Source organism: Ornithodoros turicata, chromosome 6 (assembly GCF_037126465.1).
Source record: "Ornithodoros turicata isolate Travis chromosome 6, ASM3712646v1, whole genome shotgun sequence".
NCBI classification, from domain to species: Eukaryota; Metazoa; Arthropoda; class Arachnida; order Ixodida; family Argasidae; genus Ornithodoros; species Ornithodoros turicata.
Window position 1 is genome coordinate 60992539 of NC_088206.1, and position 24045 is coordinate 61016583.

Sequence of the window (24045 nt, forward strand, 5' to 3'; positions counted from 1 at the left end):
CTAACCCCGACATTTACTCCCCAGGACTGCAAATTGTCACTGAACTTCACAAATGGTCTTCCGAATGCAACACTCTATGTAAATATGTGATCTTGGTCAATTTGATGGCATAAGGTTGCATTAGCGCTTATTTCTTCGCAAATTGTACCCTAAGTAAGTCGTAAGATTTTTTATCACTCGACATATCACTGTTGGCTGTTTGGTTCGAAGTATTTTCATACATGCACACGAATTTTGTTCCTGAGACTCTTAGAACAGAGCGTGAAATGCAGTCTCCACTCTGTGACATTCATTTACTCCCGTGCATTTACTCCCGAAAGGGACTATTTTTTGTGGCAATGCATTTACATACTCCCCAAAAGGAGTGAAATTACTCATTTTTTTCTTAGAGTGTGACTGCTTCATCGCGGGACATTCGTCTGAATGTCCCTCACGATAAGCAAGAGAACCATGCAGCCCCACAGAAGTTCTCCTTTGGAGGATAAGGACGATATAAATAAAACAATACTACAACAACTAAATGCTTGACCGATACCTTTCTTTCGCGCCCCCTCATCATAGACACCATCTTCCCGATTATTTGATATCAGGCTCATCCGAATATCAGTTTGAATATACATTTCTTTAGTACGTGTAAAAAGAAATAAGCAGAGAGGACACTGCTTAGCTGTCACAGTCTCTTTATAGGATCGCATGTGCATTTTAGGATGCTGAACAGCAGGACGAGATCGCAGTAAATATCTGTAAACAAAGAACCGGCACGACTTTGACGATATTTCAAAGCATGTGTCACTTTAGCGTCTCTTTGTTTCCGTCCCTTCTCTTCATTAGCTGTGTAGACCTAAATGCTACACAGTAACCCGCTGCCATCTCCATTCATTTCCCCCCTGTATTTACGTGTATAAATGCATTATCTCGCACAGATTATTGTCAACAAGCATATGCCCGCTATCCTCTTACTCTGTATACCACTCTTAAAATGGAACTCGCTGGAACCGAACCAGTGCACATGGTACAGCTTTTTTGTGACAATTAACGTAACAAACATACTGTTACAAATAAAACGTGCGCCTCCCTTTTTCAACAAATCAAGGGCGAGAACGATGTCATGCGGGATGTGATGATTGGTCTGGAGCATGTTATGCGGTGAAGTTCCATCCATGATGTTTTAAGTTCCATCACCATCTTGCACCACCACCAGCTCTATTTTAAGTATGCGCACTCACTTTTTTTTCGTCTTCTTGCCCCCTGTAGGCATCATGTCTTCTTTCTTTTCTTCCGCATATATATCGCTGACTTTTGGGCTTAGCAACCATTAATCATTGAACTTTCCGACAACTTCGAGGGCATGTCCCGGCCTCAAATCCTTTTCGTATCTCATTTATCTTCCTTTATATGTGACTGTTAGCGTTTACAGAGCTATAGTATATAGTACAAGTCGCTAATAGCATTTGCAATCGCTGGACGCTTCACAAATTTCACTTTTGCATGCGCGAACGTGTGACTTGTTTTAACGTTTCATAATAATCTGGCGTCTTTATCAGTAAAGCTTCGATTACGCGCAGCAACGTCCTTCATCAGTGGAGTCATCCGAATTAATGACCGTTCTTTGAGATCCGTTGTTTGATTTTTTTTTCTTCTTCTTCTGATATTCCACACCGTTTTCTTTCTTTTATTTTTCCTTGTTTAGAAGTCGTGCGCAACCGAAAACATCGTTAATTTTGTGCATGAAAGGACATATTCTTGTCGAGGTGCCCTCTCGCCGCAGGATTAGGTGAGGGTGAGAATGGCTGGTGCGCCCCCCATGGTGAAAATCCAAGGTTCTCGACAATGATCAATGGTTCCCTTGAAGAGAGACGTACATGTATAAACAGTGAATGCACTGCTTCCATGTGAAGTTTCGAAATATTCCGGTAGCTTACTTACGTAATCTTATTGAAGTCACGGTACAAGAATAGCTTTTTCTTTTTTTCGATATGTAGTAGTACTGTGAGCTTTTGCAACGTTGCCTTTGGACGATAACGGTTTTGCGTGAGAACGCGCTGTAAATAGGGAGATAATAACGTTGATTCAAAATACTACTGCTTTTCTTCGTTTTCTTTCTCTCTCTTTTTTTCAATACTCGTGAAAATACTACTTAAGAAAAGTGCGCGTGTTATACACAGAAAAATACAGTACACCTTTGGGACACAAATTTAGGGAACACCGGGGTGACGCATCTCTGATTGGAGCGAACAGCAAACGGGAGCGGACACACATATTGAGAGATGGATAGAATTAGCCACTCACCCGTTTCTTATTCTGTCTCTTCCTGGTATAGCTAGCAGGGGGCCGCTCCGATGAAGAAATGCGCCGGTGCCGTGTTTCGTAAACTTTTATCCCAAGCTGTACTCGTAAGAGTATAGCTTGGGAAATGCACTTGCGCTATTACGTTATTAAATGGCTACGATATACTGGCGAAGTTCCAGTATTCAAAGCTGTCTGGTCATTCAGATAATTGGAGCGACCTCAGTCTCCTCTATTGGGTCCCCTTTGTTTTTGTTTTGTCTTTTCCCCTTCACTTTTAAAAAATGAACTTCCTCGCATAGCACGCTCCTAGCCAACCATAATATCGAATGATATCGTTATCTGCCCTGATTTGTTGAAAACGGGAGGCGTACGCCTTTTTTGTGACTATTATGAACAGCATAAGTGTCACAAAAAGGCGTACGCCTCCCGTTTTCAACGAATCAGGAGATATATATCGATATAATTCGAGATAGTGGTGGGCTAGGAGCGTGCTATGCGGCGAAGTTCACTTTTAAGAGTGTGGAACATCCGCAAACTCATCGTACTATCCCTTCAAATGTAATCGTATCTAGTTATTCCGAAGTTCAGTTTTTAGAACGCAGTTTTATTATAAGATCGGACACGTATATAAGCTAACCCCCCCCTTTTTTTTTTCCTTTTCTGGTATTCAGCATACGTCCAAAGCATCACATCGTATACAGCACAGAGTGTAGTTTTCCCCACAAACACGAGAACCAAGTATCGCATAAAGGCAGCGCCACCACAAACAAGTTATTGTTACGTATGAAGGTCTTTCACACCGCGGGGAGAAAGCTTTCTTCGGTACAACACCCACTGTACGCGCGCAAGGGTGTTACCTTGGGGCGCCAGTCTAATTGAATTAATGTGTTCCTTTCCCGTGATGATGATGATGATGGTATACACGTAATAGAGTAACCTCTAGGAGAGACGCATGGGCCACGACTGCACCTTCCAGAGAATGAGTGTTGTGCTATGTTTAGGGTGCGGAGCGGAAGTGATCTTATTATAGGTATATATCGGTCTTGCAGTGATTTAAGTAGCTCTTTGTATGCAGGATATAATGTATGGCCACATACAGGCTTACAGGAGAGATCATCGCAAAAATACGCTGTATTCTCGATGAAAGTGAAATCATATGTGCACCGTTAAAAGGGATAGTTGACTGATTCCCGTGCTCGGGATTGTGCAACATTGGGTCGACTTCGTGGGAAACTGCGGCGACGTTTGCCTCGCCGTGTCCGTGGAAAACCATGCTCTAAAAGCATAACTTCACTGCACGTCCCCGTTTTTGTGCACAAGAAGTTTTCCGGATTCTAGCGTATATGTCGCACAGATTTGCGCAAGAATTCTCGCATAATAAATAATGTCCCGTAATTCTGCGACATCTATAATTCCGTAATTCCGCGTAGTTTTCTGACACTTGCGTGCCTAACGCGTTTTTTTCACAGATCAGAAGTGATACTGCTATCATTTTGTGTGATGATGGCCTGTAGCATGTTATATGGTGAGGTTCTGTTTTGGTCAGCGCCAGTAATTTCCCCAGAAATCGACCTTGGGGTGGGGGGGGGTAGCTTATTTAGTGACTGTAGGGGGGGTATATGAATTTGCAGACGAGCTGTATTGGGCAATCTGACAAATTTCAGGAGGTATTGCAAAGAAAAAACACCACAGGGGGTGTAGGGAAATTCCTCGTGAGCGCACGGTTGCAAAGAAGCTACAATGAGTGGCGTTGTGTTGTGCTATAAAGGGTTTGCGATCCCTAGTCAATCAATCAATCAATTACGTTCCACATCGAAGCACGAGCGCACTCTTTCAAACGATCCCAATCGGGCGCAGCAAAAACACAAGAAGTGCGCCTCTTGGCACTGCCCCTTTCCACGGTGGGCCGGCCGTCCCAGCGCTCCGCCCACTCAAACAGGCGTGTCTTGCGCGCGCGTCACGCGGTCGCTTACGTCACGACTGCCATGCGTGCAGCTATGGCGGACGCGTCTGTGGGCGCCTCGACCGCGCAGGATCGCAAGGTATGCTTTTCTACCCTTATATTCGCGAGTCACGCGTCTATACCGCGCGTGCGCGGTTTTGCACCCCACGCTCCGGTCACGCGTTCGAACCCCAACCCCGGACCGTGTTTGTTTCGAAGCCGAACAAAGGACGAAAAGTTCGCTGGAGCGCTCGAACGAGAACGCGTATGGGGAATCGGATAGCGATTTGAAAAGCGTGGTGGCGCCACTTCGGCTCCTGTTGCCCCAAGCAGACCTGCGTTTTTACGCGTGACGTCACTACCGGAAGTGACGTATTGGGAGTTAGAGAGCGGTAGCTGGTCACGTTTTGATTTTTGACGCTCCGCTTATTGATTGCTACGTGAATGGATAGGGGGGTGTTTTAGCAGGTTATGGACGCTGAATAGTGGGAGGGGTGACGCGTGTTTGCTGCAAGTGTATGTGTGTGGGGTTTCGTGATCGTGACTTGCGTTGTTTGTGAAGACTGATGCGAGTGCAAAACAGCTGTCTTTGGAGTCGATGATAGTTAAACTGGAGGCGTAGTGTGCACAGTGCCTCTATACCTCTTAAAATGGTCACTTCTAACAGAGGTAAAAAATGTATATGCGTTTTCACCTCTAAAAGTAGAAGGTATAGGATAACCTCTAACGAGCTAACCGAGAACTGACACGGCGTTGCACAACAGCGCGTTATACTGGGATGTTTGTTGGCTGTCAAGATCGAAAGTACGCCGAAAATACCCTGAAATTAATTCTCAAATCTGCTCTTTGTCTGCACTGTACGCGGTAATGTTTGTGGACAGAAATGTATGAAATAGGATGTGACCTCTTCGTCTCGCGGCACAAATCTGGAAGTATTCCGCTGACATAGTGCACATAAGACCATCATACGCGTTACCTGTTTATACCTATTTACCCGTAACAGTTTGTTTTACGGGTTACATCAAGTGTTACAACGCGAATTATCATGTGAACCAAGTTCAACGGTCCCTATAGTGCATTTAACGCTTAACTCTACTCACTAAAGGGAGTTATGGTCACTGAAACATTCATCACGTCACCAACTAACGTGTGTAAAAAAAATATTTAGTGTTAACTTCAAGTTTTGGCAATCCTTGATCTCAGTACAAACTTTAACCAGCGTCCGTGAAACCGGGCTGAACTGTCTCAAACTTAGGTGACGTACTTCTCCGACACTTGCATTGTATGAGAAGATCATGCAACCCTGAAATTGAGCTGCTTCTAAGCATACGTTTTTAAAGAACTCTCACAAACGCGCTGAACCAAAACATTCACAAAAATATAAAAGAGAGAGAGAGAGAGAGAAAAGAAAAACCGTTCCATCCCAAATGGGGCTCCCAGTGCGTGAAACTCCGCATATAGCATTCACAGCACCACACAGTTTTGAAGATGCACTCTTTAGTGTTGTCAGCAGCAGGATCGTTTGTTGGATTTATCTATGTACCCGGTTAATTATACTCCATCTAAATGCAGCCAAGTATAATGGACACGGACCCCCCAACTTATATGTATATTCACCTGTTTCCCAGATTGCCAAAGCTGCATGATATATGTGGCGCACAGGATATCTCGAGTCGTTTCGATTTGGTGTGTGCATTTGCCACGTGTGGCAGATGTTTTCTGTCGCTAATTGCGCCTAATTGCCAGAAATTGGAGCGGGAGTCGGCGGTTTTTATCTCTTTCGCACAGCGGATGGCTCTGGAGTGTTCTTTGGTCGGGCAACCATGCGCCTTTCGCGATATTGGTGATGAATGTATGCGTATAATAACGACGTCAAAGAAATATAAAGTGTAAACAGAAACTGAAGAAGTGTAATTTGGGTTCGTTATGCACGCTTCTCGTAAGTGTGTATTTCGCGACATAGCAGTTTATACGTACTTACTTGACGGCGAATCCAGCTAATGGTGGCTAATGACTACATAACCGGATATGGAAGTTAGCTATACGTATTTTGCTGCCATTCTGGTGCTCCATTGCACTTTAAAGAAGTAACTTTACCATAAGGCCCATGTCGTTAATCGCTCATGCATGATTTATGAAGAGAACTTTAGGCGTGGCACCTTTCTACGACAATTAACAGACATGCAAAATGTCCCAAAAAGGTGTACGCCTCCCGTTTTTAACAAAGCGGGTGAAACAACAACGGCATCCTGAATGATGGTACACTGTTAAAACAGAACTTCACCACATAGCACGCTCCTAACCAACCATCATACCGAATGATATCATTCTGTGTCATGATTTGTTCAAAACAGGGGGGAGGCGCCTATCTGGGACAAGATAATCTGTCCCAGATAGGCGCCTCCCGCCTGTCTTGAACAAATCATGACACAGAATGATATCATTCGGTATGATGGTTGGTTAGGAGCGTGCTATGTGGTGAAGTTCTGTTTTAACAGTGTACACTCTTGGAAATGAACTTCACCGCATAGCACGCTCCTAACCAACCATCATCTCAAATGATATCGTTACCTGCCCTGATTTGTTGAAAACGGGAGGCGTACGCCTTTTCTGTGACAATTATGAGCAGCATAAGTGTCACAAAAAAGGCGTACGCCTCCCGTGTTCAACAAACCAGGGCAGACAACGATATCATTCGAGATTATGGTTGGCTAGGAGCGTGCTATGCGGTGAAGTTCATTTTTAAGAGTGTACACTCTAAGAACAGATGGTGATGATGGTGAAAGGGCTCGCCGTTGTCGGCCTCACATGGATGGGCAACGTCACGACTGACGCCCTGGGGGAATATGCGTCCTGGGCCGACTTCTAAGGGAACAGAGAACAGAACAGAACAGAACTTCACCACATAGCACGCTCTTAGCCAATCTCCATCCCGAACGACATCGTTCTGCCCCCTGATTGGTTATAAACGGGAGGCGTACGCCTTTTTGGAACACATATGCAGTTCCAAAAAAAGGTGCACACCCCGCGCATTCCACAAATCAGGAGTGATAAAGGTATTCTGTGCAACGGTTGGCCTTCACCGTGCTATGTGGTGAAATTTGCTTCTCGAGTGTGAAAGCAGAACTTCACCGTATAAGGTTATCGCTTCTGATTCGAAGAAAGAAAGGCAGAGGGGCGTACGCCTTTTTTGTGGAAGTTATTATATGCCCAAATTGCCACAAAAAGGCTTACGCCCCCTATCTTTGAATCAGAAGCGATATAACATGTCATCGGCTGCAATGATTGGGGGCACAGCGTGCTATGCGGTGAAGTTCTGAGTGTAGGATAGCTGTACTTTAGCGACATCTTTAGGAAACAACTGTTGACGCTGTCGTAGCCTATCCAAGATTTGTTTGATTTCATTGGATTTTATTTATTTATTTATCGTGCATCTCCATAAAAGAGAAATTAATATCCGTCGTATAGTAAAGAATATGATCTTTCAAGCAAGATACATCTGAAATAATTTGAAGCGTTTATTACTTAACATTCGCTCTGTGTGGCTAATTCAGTCGGTAAGTATGGGTCGTAAATGGTATGCTGCACGTGTCACCAGCAATCTCATCGCGGGAAGAATTTTTATTCTAGCAATAAATTATTAAATATAAATTAAATTATAAAATATAAATTGCTCAAACGTATAACAGCTGCCTTTTGAAATTCGAGACATATGGGCTTCGTTATTCGTTCATTCTGTTTACATTACGCCTATGGGTACAACAAAGCAGTAAAGTGCGTCCCCACTGGTGCTGGGTACTTGGGTACTAACACTTGGTTCTGCAGGGTGTCATCGGAGACACCTCAGGAAAAAAAAGAAAAATCCACGTTCGCGCGGTTGTGAACACCTTCACGTCGCTCCAGTCCAGCTTTTCGTTTGCATTGCTTTGTTGTTGTTTTCTGGAAATTAAGCTGCACGAACATTAACCACAATATGCTGGTCACGGTGGCAACACGCGAATACGCAGTGAAGGGTAGTACTTGAGGTACCAAGTACTCGAATACTACTTTAAGTACATTTCTGAGTACTTCTATACTTTACTTCAAGTACATTTTGAGTACCAGTGCTTTGTACTGTGGTTAAGGTACCCGTTTCGAGTACTTTCCCATCGAGTACTCAAGTGCCCAACTTGGACTGTTATCGGTTGACTTGGGTCTTTTCCCCTGAAATTATGCCTTCTTGCATATTGTACCCAGATATTAGAACCGGAACATAGATCACTGGGGCATCAGTCAGGATATATACGTTGCAGTAGCACAACAAATTATGACATCTGGTTCAGTTAATATTCACGAGCAAGCAGTTCACTATAGCAGGGATCCATAACTATATAGCACTTGCAAGAAAACCAAACTTTTGCCAAACCATCAAAGTATAATTACTTTCTCACTTTTTGGGACTACCAAACGGTGAAACGCTCTGAAAATATAAACTAAATTTGTACTTCATGGGTATACTTTAAAGTGGTTTGCCAAGTACTTTGCTTCAAGTGCATTTGCAATTTGGTACTTTGTGCCGTACTTAAAGTACCAGTGACGTCATACTTGGTACTTTACTTTAAGTACAGTTATGAGGTACTTCGGCCATCAGTGAACAACGAGAACGACGAAGAAAACAATGAGCGATGTCTAAGTTCTGAAAAATAGGGACGCTTTAGCTCGAAAACGTGATATATAGCGCCCCACAAAAAAGGCATATCCCTTGCACGCATGGTAAACGTTGTTTGTTTGTGTGTGTCATGTATAGAGTTTCACCGATGGCCTGCGCGTATGTATGAGCCCAATAGGCTAAGCACGGCACACTCTAAAAAACCAGAACTTCACCACATAACAGGCTGAAAGCCAACAACAGCACAGATTGACACGGCTGTCACTCCTCATATAGACGGGAGAGCTATGCGTGCTCTTTTTTATGTGACCATTAGCAGAAATGGAAAGTGTCGCAGAAAGGCGTGTGCATTCGTATTCAACAAATCCGAACAGTGCTGAGTATATATATATATATATATATATAAAGTAAAAAAAATAGCCGAAGCTCAGTAGCTGCACGTTGAGCATGTGTTTACAATTTGATCGTGCACTCCCAGCCAAGGACAGCTGTTTCGCTCTTCTTGGAGCTCGTCAGCCTGGCGTAGGGAAGTGAGACGATCTTTGGTCGGCACAACAGTGCGTCTCGGCGAGACGTCAATGTTCCACGGTGACGACGCCACCTGTGGAGGCCGCAGTGCAAGCCAGCAAGTAGATATAAAAAGTAAAAAAATAGCCGAAGCTCAGTAGCTGCACGTTGAGCATATGTTTACAATTTGATCGTGCACTCCCAGCCAAGGACAGCTGTTTCGCTCCTCTTGGAGCTCGTCAGCCTGGCGTAGGGAAGTGAGACGATCTTGGGTCGGCACAACAGTGCGTCTCGGCGAGACGTCAATGTTCCACGGTGACGACGCCACCTGTGGAGGCCGCAGTGCAAGCCAGCAAGTAGATATAAAAAGTAAAAAAATAGCCGAAGCTCAGTAGCTGCACGTTGAGCATATGTTTACAATTTGATCGTGCACTCCCAGCCAAGGACAGCTGTTTCGCTCCTCTTGGAGCTCGTCAGCCTGGCGTAGGGAAGTGAGACGATCTTGGGTCGGCACAACAGTGCGTCTCGGCGAGACGTCAATGTTCCACGGTGACGACGCCACCTGTGGAGGCCGCAGTGCAAGCCAGCAAGTAGATATAAAAAGTAAAAAAATAGCCGAAGCTCAGTAGCTGCACGTTGAGCATATGTTTACAATTTGATCGTGCACTCCCAGCCAAGGACAGCTGTTTCGCTCCTCTTGGAGCTCGTCAGCCTGGCGTAGGGAAGTGAGACGATCTTGGGTCGGCACAACAGTGCGTCTCGGCGAGACGTCAATGTTCCACGGTGACGACGCCACCTGTGGAGGCCGCAGTGCAAGCCAGCAAGTAGATATAAAAAGTAAAAAAATAGCCGAAGCTCAGTAGCTGCACGTTGAGCATATGTTTACAATTTGATCGTGCACTCCCAGCCAAGGACAGCTGTTTCGCTCTTCTTGGAGCTCGTCAGCCTGGCGTAGGGAAGTGAGACGATCTTGGGTCGGCACAACAGTGCGTCTCGGCGAGACGTCAATGTTCCACGGTGACGACGCCACCTGTGGAGGCCGCAGTGCAAGCCAGCAAGTAGATATAAAAAGTAAAAAAATAGCCGAAGCTCAGTAGCTGCACGTTGAGCATGTGTTTACAATTTGATCGTGCACTCCCAGCCAAGGACAGCTGTTTCGCTCTTCTTGGAGCTCGTCAGCCTGGCGTAGGGAAGTGAGACGATCTTGGGTCGGCACAACAGTGCGTCTCGGCGAGACGTCAATGTTCCACGGTGACGACGCCACCTGTGGAGGCCGCAGTGCAAGCCAGCAAGTAGATATAAAAAGTAAAAAAATAGCCGAAGCTCAGTAGCTGCACGTTGAGCATATGTTTACAATTTGATCGTGCACTCCCAGCCAAGGACAGCTGTTTCGCTCTTCTTGGAGCTCGTCAGCCTGGCGTAGGGAAGTGAGACGATCTTGGGTCGGCACAACAGTGCGTCTCGGCGAGACGTCAATGTTCCACGGTGACGACGCCACCTGTGGAGGCCGCAGTGCAAGCCAGCAAGTAGATATAAAAAGTAAAAAAATAGCCGAAGCTCAGTAGCTGCACGTTGAGCATATGTTTACAATTTGATCGTGCACTCCCAGCCAAGGACAGCTGTTTCGCTCTTCTTGGAGCTCGTCAGCCTGGCGTAGGGAAGTGAGACGATCTTGGGTCGGCACAACAGTGCGTCTCGGCGAGACGTCAATGTTCCACGGTGACGACGCCACCTGTGGAGGCCGCAGTGCAAGCCAGCAAGTAGATATAAAAAGTAAAAAAATAGCCGAAGCTCAGTAGCTGCACGTTGAGCATATGTTTACAATTTGATCGTGCGCTCCCAGCCAAGGACAGCTGTTTCGCTCCTCTTGGAGCTCGTCAGCCTGGCGTAGGGAAGTGACACGATCTTGGGTCGGCACAACAGTGCGTCTCGGCGAGACGTCAATGTTCCACGGTGACGACGCCACCTGTGGAGGCCGCAGTGCAAGCCAGCAAGTAGATATAAAAAGTAAAAAAATAGCCGAAGCTCAGTAGCTGCACGTTGAGCATATGTTTACAATTTGATCGTGCACTCCCAGCCAAGGACAGCTGTTTCGCTCTTCTTGGAGCTCGTCAGCCTGGCGTAGGGAAGTGAGACGATCTTGGGTCGGCACAACAGTGTGTCTCGGCGAGACGTCAATGTTCCACGGTGACGACGCCACCTGTGGAGGCCGCAGTGCAAGCCAGCAAGTAGATATAAAAAGTAAAAAAATAGCCGAAGCTCAGTAGCTGCACGTTGAGCATATGTTTACAATTTGATCGTGCACTCCCAGCCAAGGACAGCTGTTTCGCTCTTCTTGGAGCTCGTCAGCCTGGCGTAGGGAAGTGACACGATCTTGGGTCGGCACAACAGTGCGTCTCGGCGAGACGTGCCGACCCAAGATCGTGTCACTTCCCTACGCCAGGCTGACGAGCTCCAAGAAGAGCGAAACAGCTGTCCTTGGCTGGGAGTGCACGATCAAATTGTAAACATATGCTCAACGTGCAGCTACTGAGCTTCGGCTATTTTTTTACTTTTTATATCTACTTGCTGGCTTGCACTGCGGCCTCCACAGGTGGCGTCGTCACCGTGGAATATTGACGTCTCGCCGAGACGCACTGTTGTGCCGACCCAAGATCGTGTCACTTCCCTACGCCAGGCTGACGAGCTCCAAGAGGAGCGAAACAGCTGTCCTTGGCTGGGAGTGCACGATCAAATTGTAAATATATATATATATATATATAGTGAAGCTCAGTTTTCATAGTGTATACCGAATGATATACCGTGACTATCAGAGAAGACCTGTTGGATGCTGAACTTATTTATCCTCTTGCAACTATCTTTCTTCTTTAAAGGTGTAAAATATTTTAGAGTACTTCTTAACCGACGTACTACTTCTTATATCCTCGAGTTACCCAAGATCGTTACCCAAACACAAAGACGAAATTCGTCGAACATCGTGACATAACCTTCGTTGTCTTTCGCGGAAGAAACGAGGAATGTCGCGATCGGTCACGCATTTTCAAGTCGCGACACATGCATAATAAGCTCCTCGTGAACATAATCTATCACATCGAGCCCAGTTCACCCTTCGTTCATTTTTTTAAGTCTGTCTGTATAGATGTCCCAGCAACCCAGATGTCACCTCTCCCTGTGTGCGATTGCATGTCGTTTATCATCGAGAAAAACCTTCTGGATCGCTTCCGCAGCATATACCGCTGGAACATGTGCAATCAATAACATCAATAATCCCTCTCTTAACCTTAATCCTCTTAAGAGGAAGAGAGAAGTCCGCAGAGGGCGAACAAAGAATGCCGTGTACACTCTGCAACTGCCCAGTCCACCAACGTTGGGTCCAAGACTGAGAACAACGGCGACCTCTATGTTTACCACGAGAATCCGAAAGTAAAACAAGAAAATACTGTTAACGTATATTTTTTCTTCAGGGATTGTACAGGCGCTGGTGGTCTGCCATTATTGTTCGAAAGAGGTGAGGGAATGGGCTTATATATATGTCGTGATTGAACGATTAAATTGGAGACGGTGATTGTGTATGGCGTGGCGGATATACGTCTTAATCAATCACGTGGTATACGCGGCGTGGTCTTTTGTCTAACAACAGATAATAGGGCCGGAAGGCCATTTGGGGCATTATACTTTCACGAAGTGGGATTGATGTCGGGATTTTAGTGTGTAAAACACTCCGTGCGTCGTACGTGGCGAGATTAGTTAAATAACCGCCATTGATCACTGCTCGTTGAGTTCAACGTTGAAAAAACGGTATGTTGAGGACGAGTACAGATTTCCGCACTGAGGCAAGTGGTTATTTTAAAAGAAATGATATACTCTGAGTAGGAGGACGTGTTGTCATCCATTGCATATGAAATTTTCTTGCTTTCTGTTTTCTTTTTGGCTAAATGACATGAAATATGGATTTTCTGGGACAAGTTAGGAGCAGAAACATTTCCTATTTCTAATTTCTTCTATATACTTGTGACTGCATTCGGTGAAGATCTTGAGATTGGGGCATTTTCTAAATACATAAACAGAAAGCGGTACACACACATTTGCATAAAGAGAGAGACCGCTATAGGGTGTGTACATTATGTACTTACATAAATAATCTTGTAAGAACCATGACGACAAGATTGATAATGATCATTTTAGAGTGTTAGTAGACCGTTGATAGTGTCACTATGAAGTTATCGTGCATACCAGGAACCAATGGCGACATGCATGACCAAGAACCTTATCTGTTGATTGGGTTTCATAGACTCGGTATGTATACTTGGGAAGCTACGTTATCAATGGTTATCAAACACTCTCCATTGATAACAATAATCACCAGGAGCGACTGGAAGTGGACACAATAAGTAATTTGTCATGATGTTTACTGCTCCAATACAGCAGCAGCACAAACAAAATGGCATCAAGAGAACAAGACAACGTGGATTATTTATAAATATACATAGCAAATAAGTAGGGCAATAGAAATCAATTTTAATTGGAGAAGTATTCTCTAACCAATCTTTTGGAGGATTATAGTATATCTATATCAATTAACACTAATGAGCGGAGAAAGGGAGTGCATATCACAATATTATCAATATCAAAGACGCAGTATCGCAACATTGAGTAGACTGTGTAGAAATGTCGTTGATACGAACAAAAGAAAACCAGATAACATTATTGTCAAGTACGGCTAATATCTCATCAATCTGTCTTGTGCGATACGCTATATAAGACCATCATGAAACAACCGGCGTGCTACGTGCCATAGCCTACGTGCAGATGTACCGGAAATGACGTATACACGTATGTGCACGAGTCAGCTTTCAACCCTGTGGCGAAGTCGCAAGTTTACGCATACACAGAGTGACGGGCGTATAATTTACCTGTTATGGATGAACGTGAGTGTGGACACATATGCACTGCGATGCATGGTGGTGTCCATCGTTCAAGGCACAATGGCCGTCTGTGGATGAGCGCAGGTTGTTGTTTTATGAAACGATTCCCCAGAGGGCGTGGTTTCCGGTGGCGTGCCAGGTGGTCGCTGTCGCTCACTGTTCACTGTTTCGACCTATTCCTTGTGTACATGTTTACGTTGGACGTTGGAATTGCATGATTCGCTAACACTTCTGTCGCCCATTGCTCGACTGCAACCACTTAGTTTCGTTATCTCCTCACTATAGAGAGCCACTTGGAATCAATGTAGCATCCGATAACATTAAAAGAAAAAACAGCTGTTTCATATACCGCCGATGCCTCCTGTGTGTAGCGGGGCACGTCATCGGAACACAGTGTCTGTCTGGATGAGCTCAGGTCGTATAGGGCTGGAGATCTGTCCCCCACTGCTGGTTATAATACTTATTCTACGCATCCCTTCAGGTAAAACGTCTTCAGGGTTTCTTTGTCGTGGACGCGTATAGCGGTTTAACCGAGGACGATTAGGATCTTGACGCTTGCGTGGCGAAGTGCTTTTGCTAGTTAGTTGGCGCCCGATGCGATAAGAAAAAGAAGTTAAGTTAAGTCTGCACATTAAAAAAATAAGAAGACAAAACGCTGTCGGCACAACTGATTTAGGGGAGTATGTAGCTTGTCTCCAAGAGTTAGTGCCGCTTACTCCATCTCTTGGGAGTGAGCAACAGTTACGGGGTTGTGCCAGTATCTCTGCATGGATTTCAGGTGTCGATTAAAATTTGGCCATTAACGGGGTGTAGCTATAGCACCCTCGGGTTGTTTATGGGCACCTAATCAAATAAAATTATTATTATTAGACTGAGTAAAGGAAACATGTTGCCTTGCTTCCTTGTTAATCCTTCTCTTACTGAAAACGACAGCTCTTTGTTTGTCCGTTTTTAAATGTTTATTCATACAGCTATATGCATCCGGTGTAAGGCTCGAGTGGTTTATTCTTCTGCTCATGCACACAGAGTATTCTAAACCTGCGATTCCTAGCGTAATTTCAATCGTTTTATGTAACCCAATTCAATACGGCGGCGCGCGACACATAACACTTATCCTTCGGTCCCGACACATAGCTCTCATACACGTCCTCCTCGCCCGGTAATAACGGATATTAAGAATTGAATTTGGCGGAATTTATTGCATCTTTATGGGACATACATCCGGTCCCACGACGATCATTTCACCCGCCGCCTCCCGGACAGTTTTCCCTTCCACATCACCATTATTATTTTAGGAGGCTCCGTTTTGATTGGCACTTTTTCTACTTTTACGATCTTAACCTTCCTCCACAATTATGACGAACACACTTCCTGATTTTTGTCTTTCTTTCTTTTGCGGTTTGCGTAGTCGCTACATCACTTTCTCTTTGAAAGTGTTAATCATATTTCCCGTGTGCTTACCGCACTCCCCTCTTTTTGTGCTTTGCGTTTTTGAAAGGTCTAATAAAAAAAGTAGAAAAGTATACACACTGAGTAGCACTCATCGTTTCGTTGTAACCTTGTTAGCGGGACGTCCGACTACCCCGGTAATAAAGTCCCTCTGCAGAAGGAAAAAGAAAATCGGTGCAGTTTGGAAAATCGAATTACGGTACCGTGTGTCCACCTTGAATTTTACATCAGGTTGTAATTTTGTATTTACCTTTATTACGTTTCCCGAGTCGGTTCAGTGTACGTTACTGCTTCGCTTATGTCGTCTGCGAATTAGCCGGTCATGTCGAAAAACGGGGATAGAATTGAACGAAGGGTCTCAGCGGACGTATATTGGTAGGGATATATTTTACATATTTTGCAGGATGGTGTATAGAGTCAAACTTTGTTACAACGCGGCGTATAATCCCCTGTTTGAAGCGTTGCGTCATAGTTACGGAGTGGTTATAACGCTACCGACTGAGTATAACAAGACCAACTATACGGGCATTACATATACGTACAATATATACTACTATTCTATCGATGTTGTCAGCCTTAGCAACATCACAACTTTGCATGTCGCGCTGATGGCCACCGTTGCGTAGAATGATACCTCTATCACTTCTGATATGTGGAAACGGCGGACGTACGACTTTTTATGGCAATTAACATAGATGTCACAAAAGAGCGTATGTCTCCCGTTTTCAAAGAATCACGGGAGAGAACGATGCCATTCGCAATGATGGTTAGCCTATAGGAGCGTGTTTTGCGGTGAAGTTCTGTTTTAATAGCGTTCGCTGTGCACAGCCACAGTTGCGTCGCGGCACAAAAAAACACACACATAAAAGAGATCTCTGCCTCAAAACATTCGGACGTAAGAGACCATCTCTCATTCACTAAAAGTTTCACATTCTTCGTTCCATTCAGATGGAACGTCTCCCTCGATGCGCCGCGTGTAATAAGTCCGCACGCTGTAGTACACACACTCACACGCATCACATAGTAAGCAGGAGCCCTTTAATGTCTAAAGGTTGCCCTCGTGAGGTGAGAAAGGGCGTCTCTTCCCACCCACCTCGGCGAACCTTTTGTCCGCGTACGTTCTCTCGGTTACACGTGCTGGTCACTTGGTATGCGATGCGACGTGCTTTCGTGAAGAGGAATACCAACAACGAACAAAAAAAGAAGAAAAACGAGAGAGAAAGAAAAGAAGTTGTAGCTTCTCCGATCACGCCGATCGGCTTGTGCGTGCGTGTGCTACGTGCCACGCCCTTCCCTAAACGTCACTTGACTCTCATCACGAACACAGATCACGTGGCCGTCGAACTAGAGTACATATAACGGTGTCCGTCGTGATGAGGATGACGATGCTGATGGGTAAATATGTGTGGCTCGTGTGTGCGTCTCGAAGGTCGCGGTCCTTGTTTTTCCTTTTTCCTGCGCTATGTACGGTCGGTCTTATATGACTGGAGTTGGCAACCGACGCTATATGCACGTGCATTGTTAGGCGTCGTTGTTGATGATGATCGTATAGTTATCTGAGGAAGCGTATACCGCGTCCGTCTGACGATCGGCAGCACTGGGCGAACAAGGCGTTTTGTATTCAGCCGTTGCTTCCAGTGGATGTGTAGCTCTTGAGCGTTGAAAGGCGAAGGAAGGAAGAGTAAATTACCCGGAATTGAACGGCCGTACGAGTAAATGTGAGAACGCCTTCGTGAGTCCAGTTTGTGTAGCGTGGATAGGGCGTTGATTTTTTTGAAAAAAAAAAAGAACAGGGGGAGGGAGAAGGAACGTGCTTCTTTTCTTTGGGGGAAAAAAAGTTCTGAAGAAACGAAAAAGTGTACATGCGATATATGTTTTTCTTTTTTTCTGCACCGTCTGAATGTGGGAGCACTATATAAAAAAAAGGAGAAATGGAGAAAAAAAAAGAGAAGGCATGAAAAAGAAACGAAAAAGCGAGGAGGGTGAAACAACGACAACAACAACAAAAAGAAAGTGTCAATTTTAACGAGCGTCTTTGAGGCTTCCGCTGAAATGGCGTGGGTGTCCACCACGTCCGTACTCCCACCCGTAATAGATCCAGGTGAAAGTGACGAGATAGAGACGCCAACGGCGCGACCTACAAAAGGAAGGCGCGGAACTACGTTTTCTTTTGTTTCTTTTTTTTTGTGTGTGTGCGTGTGTGTTTTATGCTGTTAGCCTTGCCTTTTCGTCATGTAGCCAGACAATGGTACAGATCAGGACAAAGGTTTACGGAACACCAGAGCGAAGTATTTCTTGGTCGAAGCGACACCCTATAGCAGTGAACAGGAGTGGACTCACATACTGAGACGTCCATGGAATACCCAGTCCCCTGTCTGTAAGTCTATCAGCTCCCGATTTGCTGCGACGGTATCGCTCCGATGACGATATACGGTGTTCCTTAAATTTTTGTCGGGAATATACCAATGCAGTTCCAGTGCTACAGGACAAGTTTGAACGATGCTCGAATTTCGGATTAGTGGACTCTCATGAGATAACGCGGGATATGAACGCATGTGGGAAATGGAACAGGAAGAAGAACATGAAGATATAGCTCCGTCTTGAGAAAGTCTGAGTGATGGGCGACACAGAAAAACAACCAACGACACAGCTTTTCTGTGTTGCCCGTCGCTCAGGCTTTCTTAAAACGGAGTTTGTCCACCAGCTCAGAAAATTCGTCTATAAAAATGCGCGAAGCGGCGGCGAACTCTCCCAGCTCTCTCTGGCGTGCTGTGACGACAGCTCACGTACCAAGCACTTTTATTGGCTGTCGAGAATCGTCTCCTACGCCGAGAGAGCGAGCCGACCTGTCGACTGCTCCGTTTCAGACGCGAGACTGCGGCGTCAAATGCAGCCACAAAAACAAAGGAGAGAGGAAGGAGCGCGCCTCACTATTGGAAGGATGAGATGACGTAATAGACAGCCGAGAAGGCGTCGGTGGCAGCCGAGGGAAACAGCTTTTCTGACGTTGAAGGTTAATATTCAATGTCGAGAGGTAATTAAATGATTGTGAACCCAGGTAGCACAACATCTTGGCCCAATATTGGCAATACTGGCCCAATATAGGTCTGATCTTCGCCCAATATTGGACCGACATTGTCAATATTGGTCCAATCGTGTTCCAATATTGGGTCGACATTGCCAATATTGGTCCAATCGTGTTCCAATATTGGGTCGACATTGCCAATATTGGTCCAGTATTGGGCCAACATGTTTTGCTGCTTGGGAAAGCTCTTTCACTCAACAGGGTTGCACGTACCAGCTCGCGTTTCTCAGTGGTTAGCGTGCTGATTATATCGCATCCAGACTGGGACGTACCGGGGTTCGAATCCCGGTGGCCAGCTGTGCCGTCTGGGGTTTTTCCTGGGTTTTCCTTAGACGCTTTCAGGCATATGTCTGCAGGGTTCCCTTAGACGTCGGCCCCGGTTGCACATTCCCCTTGATCGTTAGTCGTGACGTTGCCCACCTCGGTGAGGCCGACAACGGCGAGCCCTTTCAGCACCACCACCAGGATTGCGCGTTGCAGACGCACCTTTTGTGCATCCCAATATGCATCCCAGGACTTGTAATCTTAATTTGTACAGCTGACGTAATTTTTATTTGAGCCCTTCTATGCTCTTTCAAGACCGAGCCGGTGAAGACAAGTCTCCTTCCTTGTCCTTCCCTCTTATGGTTTCTCTTATGTACCTCTTCTTTTTCTATTTTTACCTCGAGCGTCATGGAAAGCGAACGCCCAGATACTTTCGATTGTCAGAACGACATAAATTTAACGACTTGGAAGACGCCGGTGCGTCTGACAAGCAGCAGCTCCGCCTCTTACACATACATCTTAAAGGGAATAACCGAAAAGGCATAGAAGAACATTGGGCAAGTTCCTGCCTTCAGTGACACATAGGCCGGCAATCAGCTGCCCCTTCGAACGAAACCAGAAAGATTCCAGTTTCTAGAGAACGGTGTACATGTAAGCCTCAGCACGTTTGTTTCCACGGGCTCTGCCGGAGTTTCCTGCGGAATATACGGAATTTTCGCAGTTGCGGTACAAAGGGCATGAGTCTTGTGGCGAAGTCTGGACGGATATTCAGTGTAAGTGGACAGTGTAACTTCCGTCACGGAGAATTTCACTGCCTGCGACGTGTGCGGTGTGCTAGAATAATACCCCTGTCAGACGGGCGCACATACGGCCTTATCTGTTACGGTCTTAAGCCCATAAATTGTTACGAGACGGTCAGTCATACGTCATTTGCGACTAAACTGAGATGAAAGGGCAACGGAGCTCCCGCAAGACAGTTTACGGTGTTCCTCCGAAACTGTCGAAGTCTCGTTACCAAAGGCTCTGGACAAGATGGCGCAGATTTCCTTCACTTCGAAATAAAATGCTTTTATGAGACGTAATGTTCTGCGGACATTTCTCGTGCTCAATGCCTTGAGTTTTTCTAGTGAATATTTGGACTTTGCTTCTCATTATATCTGGTCAGTTCGTAATGATACCCTCGAACCACTGCACTCCGTGCCGTCTGCATCCAAAACTGTGCGCGCACAACAAAGCATCGAAATTGCTTCAAAACAAATATCGTTTGCTGTTTTTCAAATTGGCTAAGTGCAAACCAAATGTTGCTTCCGAGTACTAACAGTAAGAACAAATGTGATTTAACTACATATCATTCAACGTTCGCAGATGTGTTTAGCGGTGTATACATACCGGCAAAACGCGTTCATGGATATACCGTCTGCAGCCTCCCAGAGTTTAAGACCATATTTCAGCTGTTGCCTTTTCTTAATGCCGTAGCATTAATGGCCGTATGCACTCTTAAAAATGAACTTCACCGCATAGCACGCCCCTAGCCAACCATAATCTCGAATGATATCGTTATCTTCCCTGATTTGTTGAAAATTGGAGGCGTACGCCTTTTTTGTGCCACTTATGCGGTTCATAATTGTCACAAAAAAGGCGTACGCCTACCGTTTTCAACAAATCCGGGCAGGTAACGATATCATTCGAGATGATGGTTGGCTAGGACCGTGCTATGCGGTGAAGTTCATTTCTAAGAGTGTCTGTGCCCGTCTGACAGAGGTATAACATCCCTTGTTTGCCGTTCGACCTTAATACGTTCATAAATCGAACCTAACTGTCAGGACACAAGGGACACTGCAACTACAACGCCGTTCAGAGTCATAGTGATGCCCATTAAGCTAATCAAATAAATTGACACAAACAATAAATTAACACGAACGAACTGCCCTCACAATTTACGTTATAGTTGATATCGTCTTAAAGGGGGGGAGGTATGTAGAGTTAAAATACGCGCTTTATGTTATGATGTTTTGTGATAACTGATCACCAGGTATGTAAAGCAGTATTTGCAAAAAAGAAAGAAAGAAAGAAATGTTAATTGTTAAACATTCGGGTGACGTCATTCTAGGTCCAAGATCTAGCTATACAAGTCTACTCTTCTATTTCTCTACGGTGCCCAAAACGTTGTCCAGCAACTCAGAGCCTGTCCCCGAGAAAACAAAATACGAAGAAAAGCGCGCTGTTAAGGTAGTCGAGAAAAAGACAGGTTTATATCTAAAGTTGTTTACTCTATAGGCCCTGGGTAACCTTCAACCGTGGGTCACAAGGAAAAGGTCGCCGATACAACTTCGATTCTCACTCTGCTTGGGGCCCCTTCGATCTCTTCTAATCTCCTGCGTCGCGAGGTTGATTGATTTCGTTTGCACACTTTATATTTATTTAGTATCCACTTCATCGTTCTTAGTTGTTCGGTTAGAGGACTGACTGCCAATGCTATTTGTTCTGACTGTGTTTTCATTATTATCCCTTAGGGCATTCTGCTCGGAGCACATAGAGCTATGCTTGGCTGTGCGTTTTTGTTTGTTCTTTATGGAAATACGAACGGAACGATTAAATCGCTTGCGAGCTTATCCGTGAGAAAATGCCATTTTCCCATGAATGTCTGTCGCCTGCCCGTATGCGCGACGATATGTCTTAATTATACACTTCGCTTCGCCATTTGGATCGTCTTATCATCGAAGCGAATTCTATTTCCAAATGATCATCCGGCCGATCTTTTAGCAAGCATACCTTCTGTGATAACAAATAGACTTATTCAGTGGCTCGCTAGGGATATTTCAAATGGGACGGCCCACGGCCACGATATTCACGGTTGCGAAATTCGCGGTCTTGAAACAAAGAAAATGCCCGATTGCTTCGTATAAGATGACATGCCGTGTTTAAAAATCCGGTGTCATGGCTTCACGAATTTTCGATGTTTGTCGAAGTTGCTTCCGCGAATGAAAGAAAAAAACATTATTAACTCAGTCCAAGTACGGTGTGTGCAAGGTAAGGTAAGGTAAGGTAAGGTTAGGTTGGGTTGGGTTAGGCTGGGTTGGTGCGGTTAGGTTAGGTTCGCTGTTGTCATTTTCGCGCGCGCGAATGTGCTTTTTAGAGATCTTATTTTCAATCGGGGGACCTCGAACCTTTCCAGCAGTTTATTTTGCGACGGGGATTTCGATCATTTTATTTCGACGTACACCCTTTCAAATTGGTATTCTGTACCCCCACGTCGAGAGAGAAGGGGAGACTGAGCACACGCACACACAGACACAACTCCTTCTCTCAAAAGAAAACCCGCATCAATATTAAAAACAGTGGGAGTCATTTTGTTCGTACATATACAGTCGTATAGAACTCGCAGAGTGGGACTGTAACTGTGCCAATACTCCGCCGACAATATCGTGCCGATGCCAACCGTACATTTATAATTCGCCCCCTTTTCCTTCGCTCTCTTTAATCATATTCTAGTTTCTTCCAAGGTCTCCCGCATTTGTTCGAGAATTTTTCATACGAGCTGCCTCTACTCTATTTCTTTTTTCTTTCCCCCCTTCGTATAGGCTCACTGATTGCGTTTGCCGCAAATGCGCATAGTATTCTTCAATGCCTCCCTGCCTACATAGATACATGTATATAAATGTATGCGGCGAGGCATACAGAGGTATATTCTTGTTGGTACGAGGGGTTTTTAAAAGTCTACTACTGTGTGATAAATGGTGGGGTCGGCTTGCGGACGGTTGTACTTCGTTTCCACGGACGGCGGGGGGTCGGGCACAAATTGGGAACATTTCGCAATGCAGTGGCTTCGTTATCATTCTTCTTTTCCTGCGGTGTGCCCAAAGGAGGCGACGCCGTTTGGAGGCCCGCCTGGCGTTACAAGGAAGGCGCGCGTTGTCGAAATCCGTTCGGATAGTGATGTCGATGGCGATCTGCTTTTTCTTTTCTTTTTCTTTTTTCTCGTCTGCGCTTCCGGGTCGTCGTAGAATGGGATAGCTGTCCTTCGAGCCTCGAAGCCGGATTCGTATGTTGTATGTACGTGTGTATTTCAATTTTAACACTGTTGGTGTGGATAGATAATTTTTGCACGGCTGTCGTATATACGCTTCTCGGTCGAAATAAACGAAGATCCGCTCGAGCATTGGAAAAGTAAAGTGCGTCACACAAGATCGAATGCGTTGAAATGAAATCTGAATAGACCTTTTTACAAAAGCAAGCGCCACCTGTGGCAAGGCAACGGCTCATGGGAACTTACAGCGCCTTAAAGCATTATAAGACGGCCAGAGGCGGAGGTAGAGGAAGAACAATATCATTCCTGGTGTGCGCAGCAGCAGCGTCAGCCAGGGTAAACCATAACCGAAGCCAGACGACAGAGCAGTGTCCCTCAAAGCTCCCATGCTGCTTTGCGCTGCGCGCTTGGGGGCGCGCGCATCTTTTTAAAATCGTCGAATCGTATTTAAAATCGTCTATTTATAATCGTCTATTGAGATTGAGAGACGAAAACGAACTAACGAAAGTTTTATGTTCAATGAATTATCGTGTGTTAGTCCTCTTTGTTCAGTGCATGTGCTTGTTGACAGTGTAACGCAGATATAATTAGCTATAAATGCCTGGTATCTCGTTCGATATTCATTACCTCACTTGCGATCTCGACCATCTCCGCACTGGGCACACAGCTAATGTCTGCAGTTGTGTCATACGTGCCTTTGTGCGTCAGTCATTGTACACGCGTAGCAGTCTTTTTTACGAAACGACTCCCTTGTGTATGGACGGTCCGAGACGAACAGTTGACTGCCAGCTCAGAAGAGACCCTAAAAACAGCACATTGCGTGCAAGGGAGTTTGAGAAGAGAGATGATCATTAAGTGACACGGGAAACAGAAGCAGCTTCTCTCTCGGTGGCGCTGACCGCTGGCCAT

At 45.3% G+C, this 24045-nt stretch overlaps 1 protein-coding gene across 7 annotated transcripts in view; it reads left to right on the plus strand.

Annotated features, from left to right (window-relative positions):
- Positions 1 to 24045, plus strand: part of LOC135396876 (protein trachealess-like) — a 227171-nt gene that overhangs the window by 85084 nt on the left and 118042 nt on the right. The window contains exon 1 of one of the 7 annotated variants that reach the window (XM_064628095.1): positions 4282 to 4331. The exons of the other annotated variants lie outside the window; for them this stretch is intronic. The gene's annotated coding sequence lies outside the window, so the exon portion shown is untranslated. Of the gene's footprint in view, positions 1 to 4281; positions 4332 to 24045 lie in introns of those variants that run through there. 7 annotated transcript variants of the gene reach the window in all.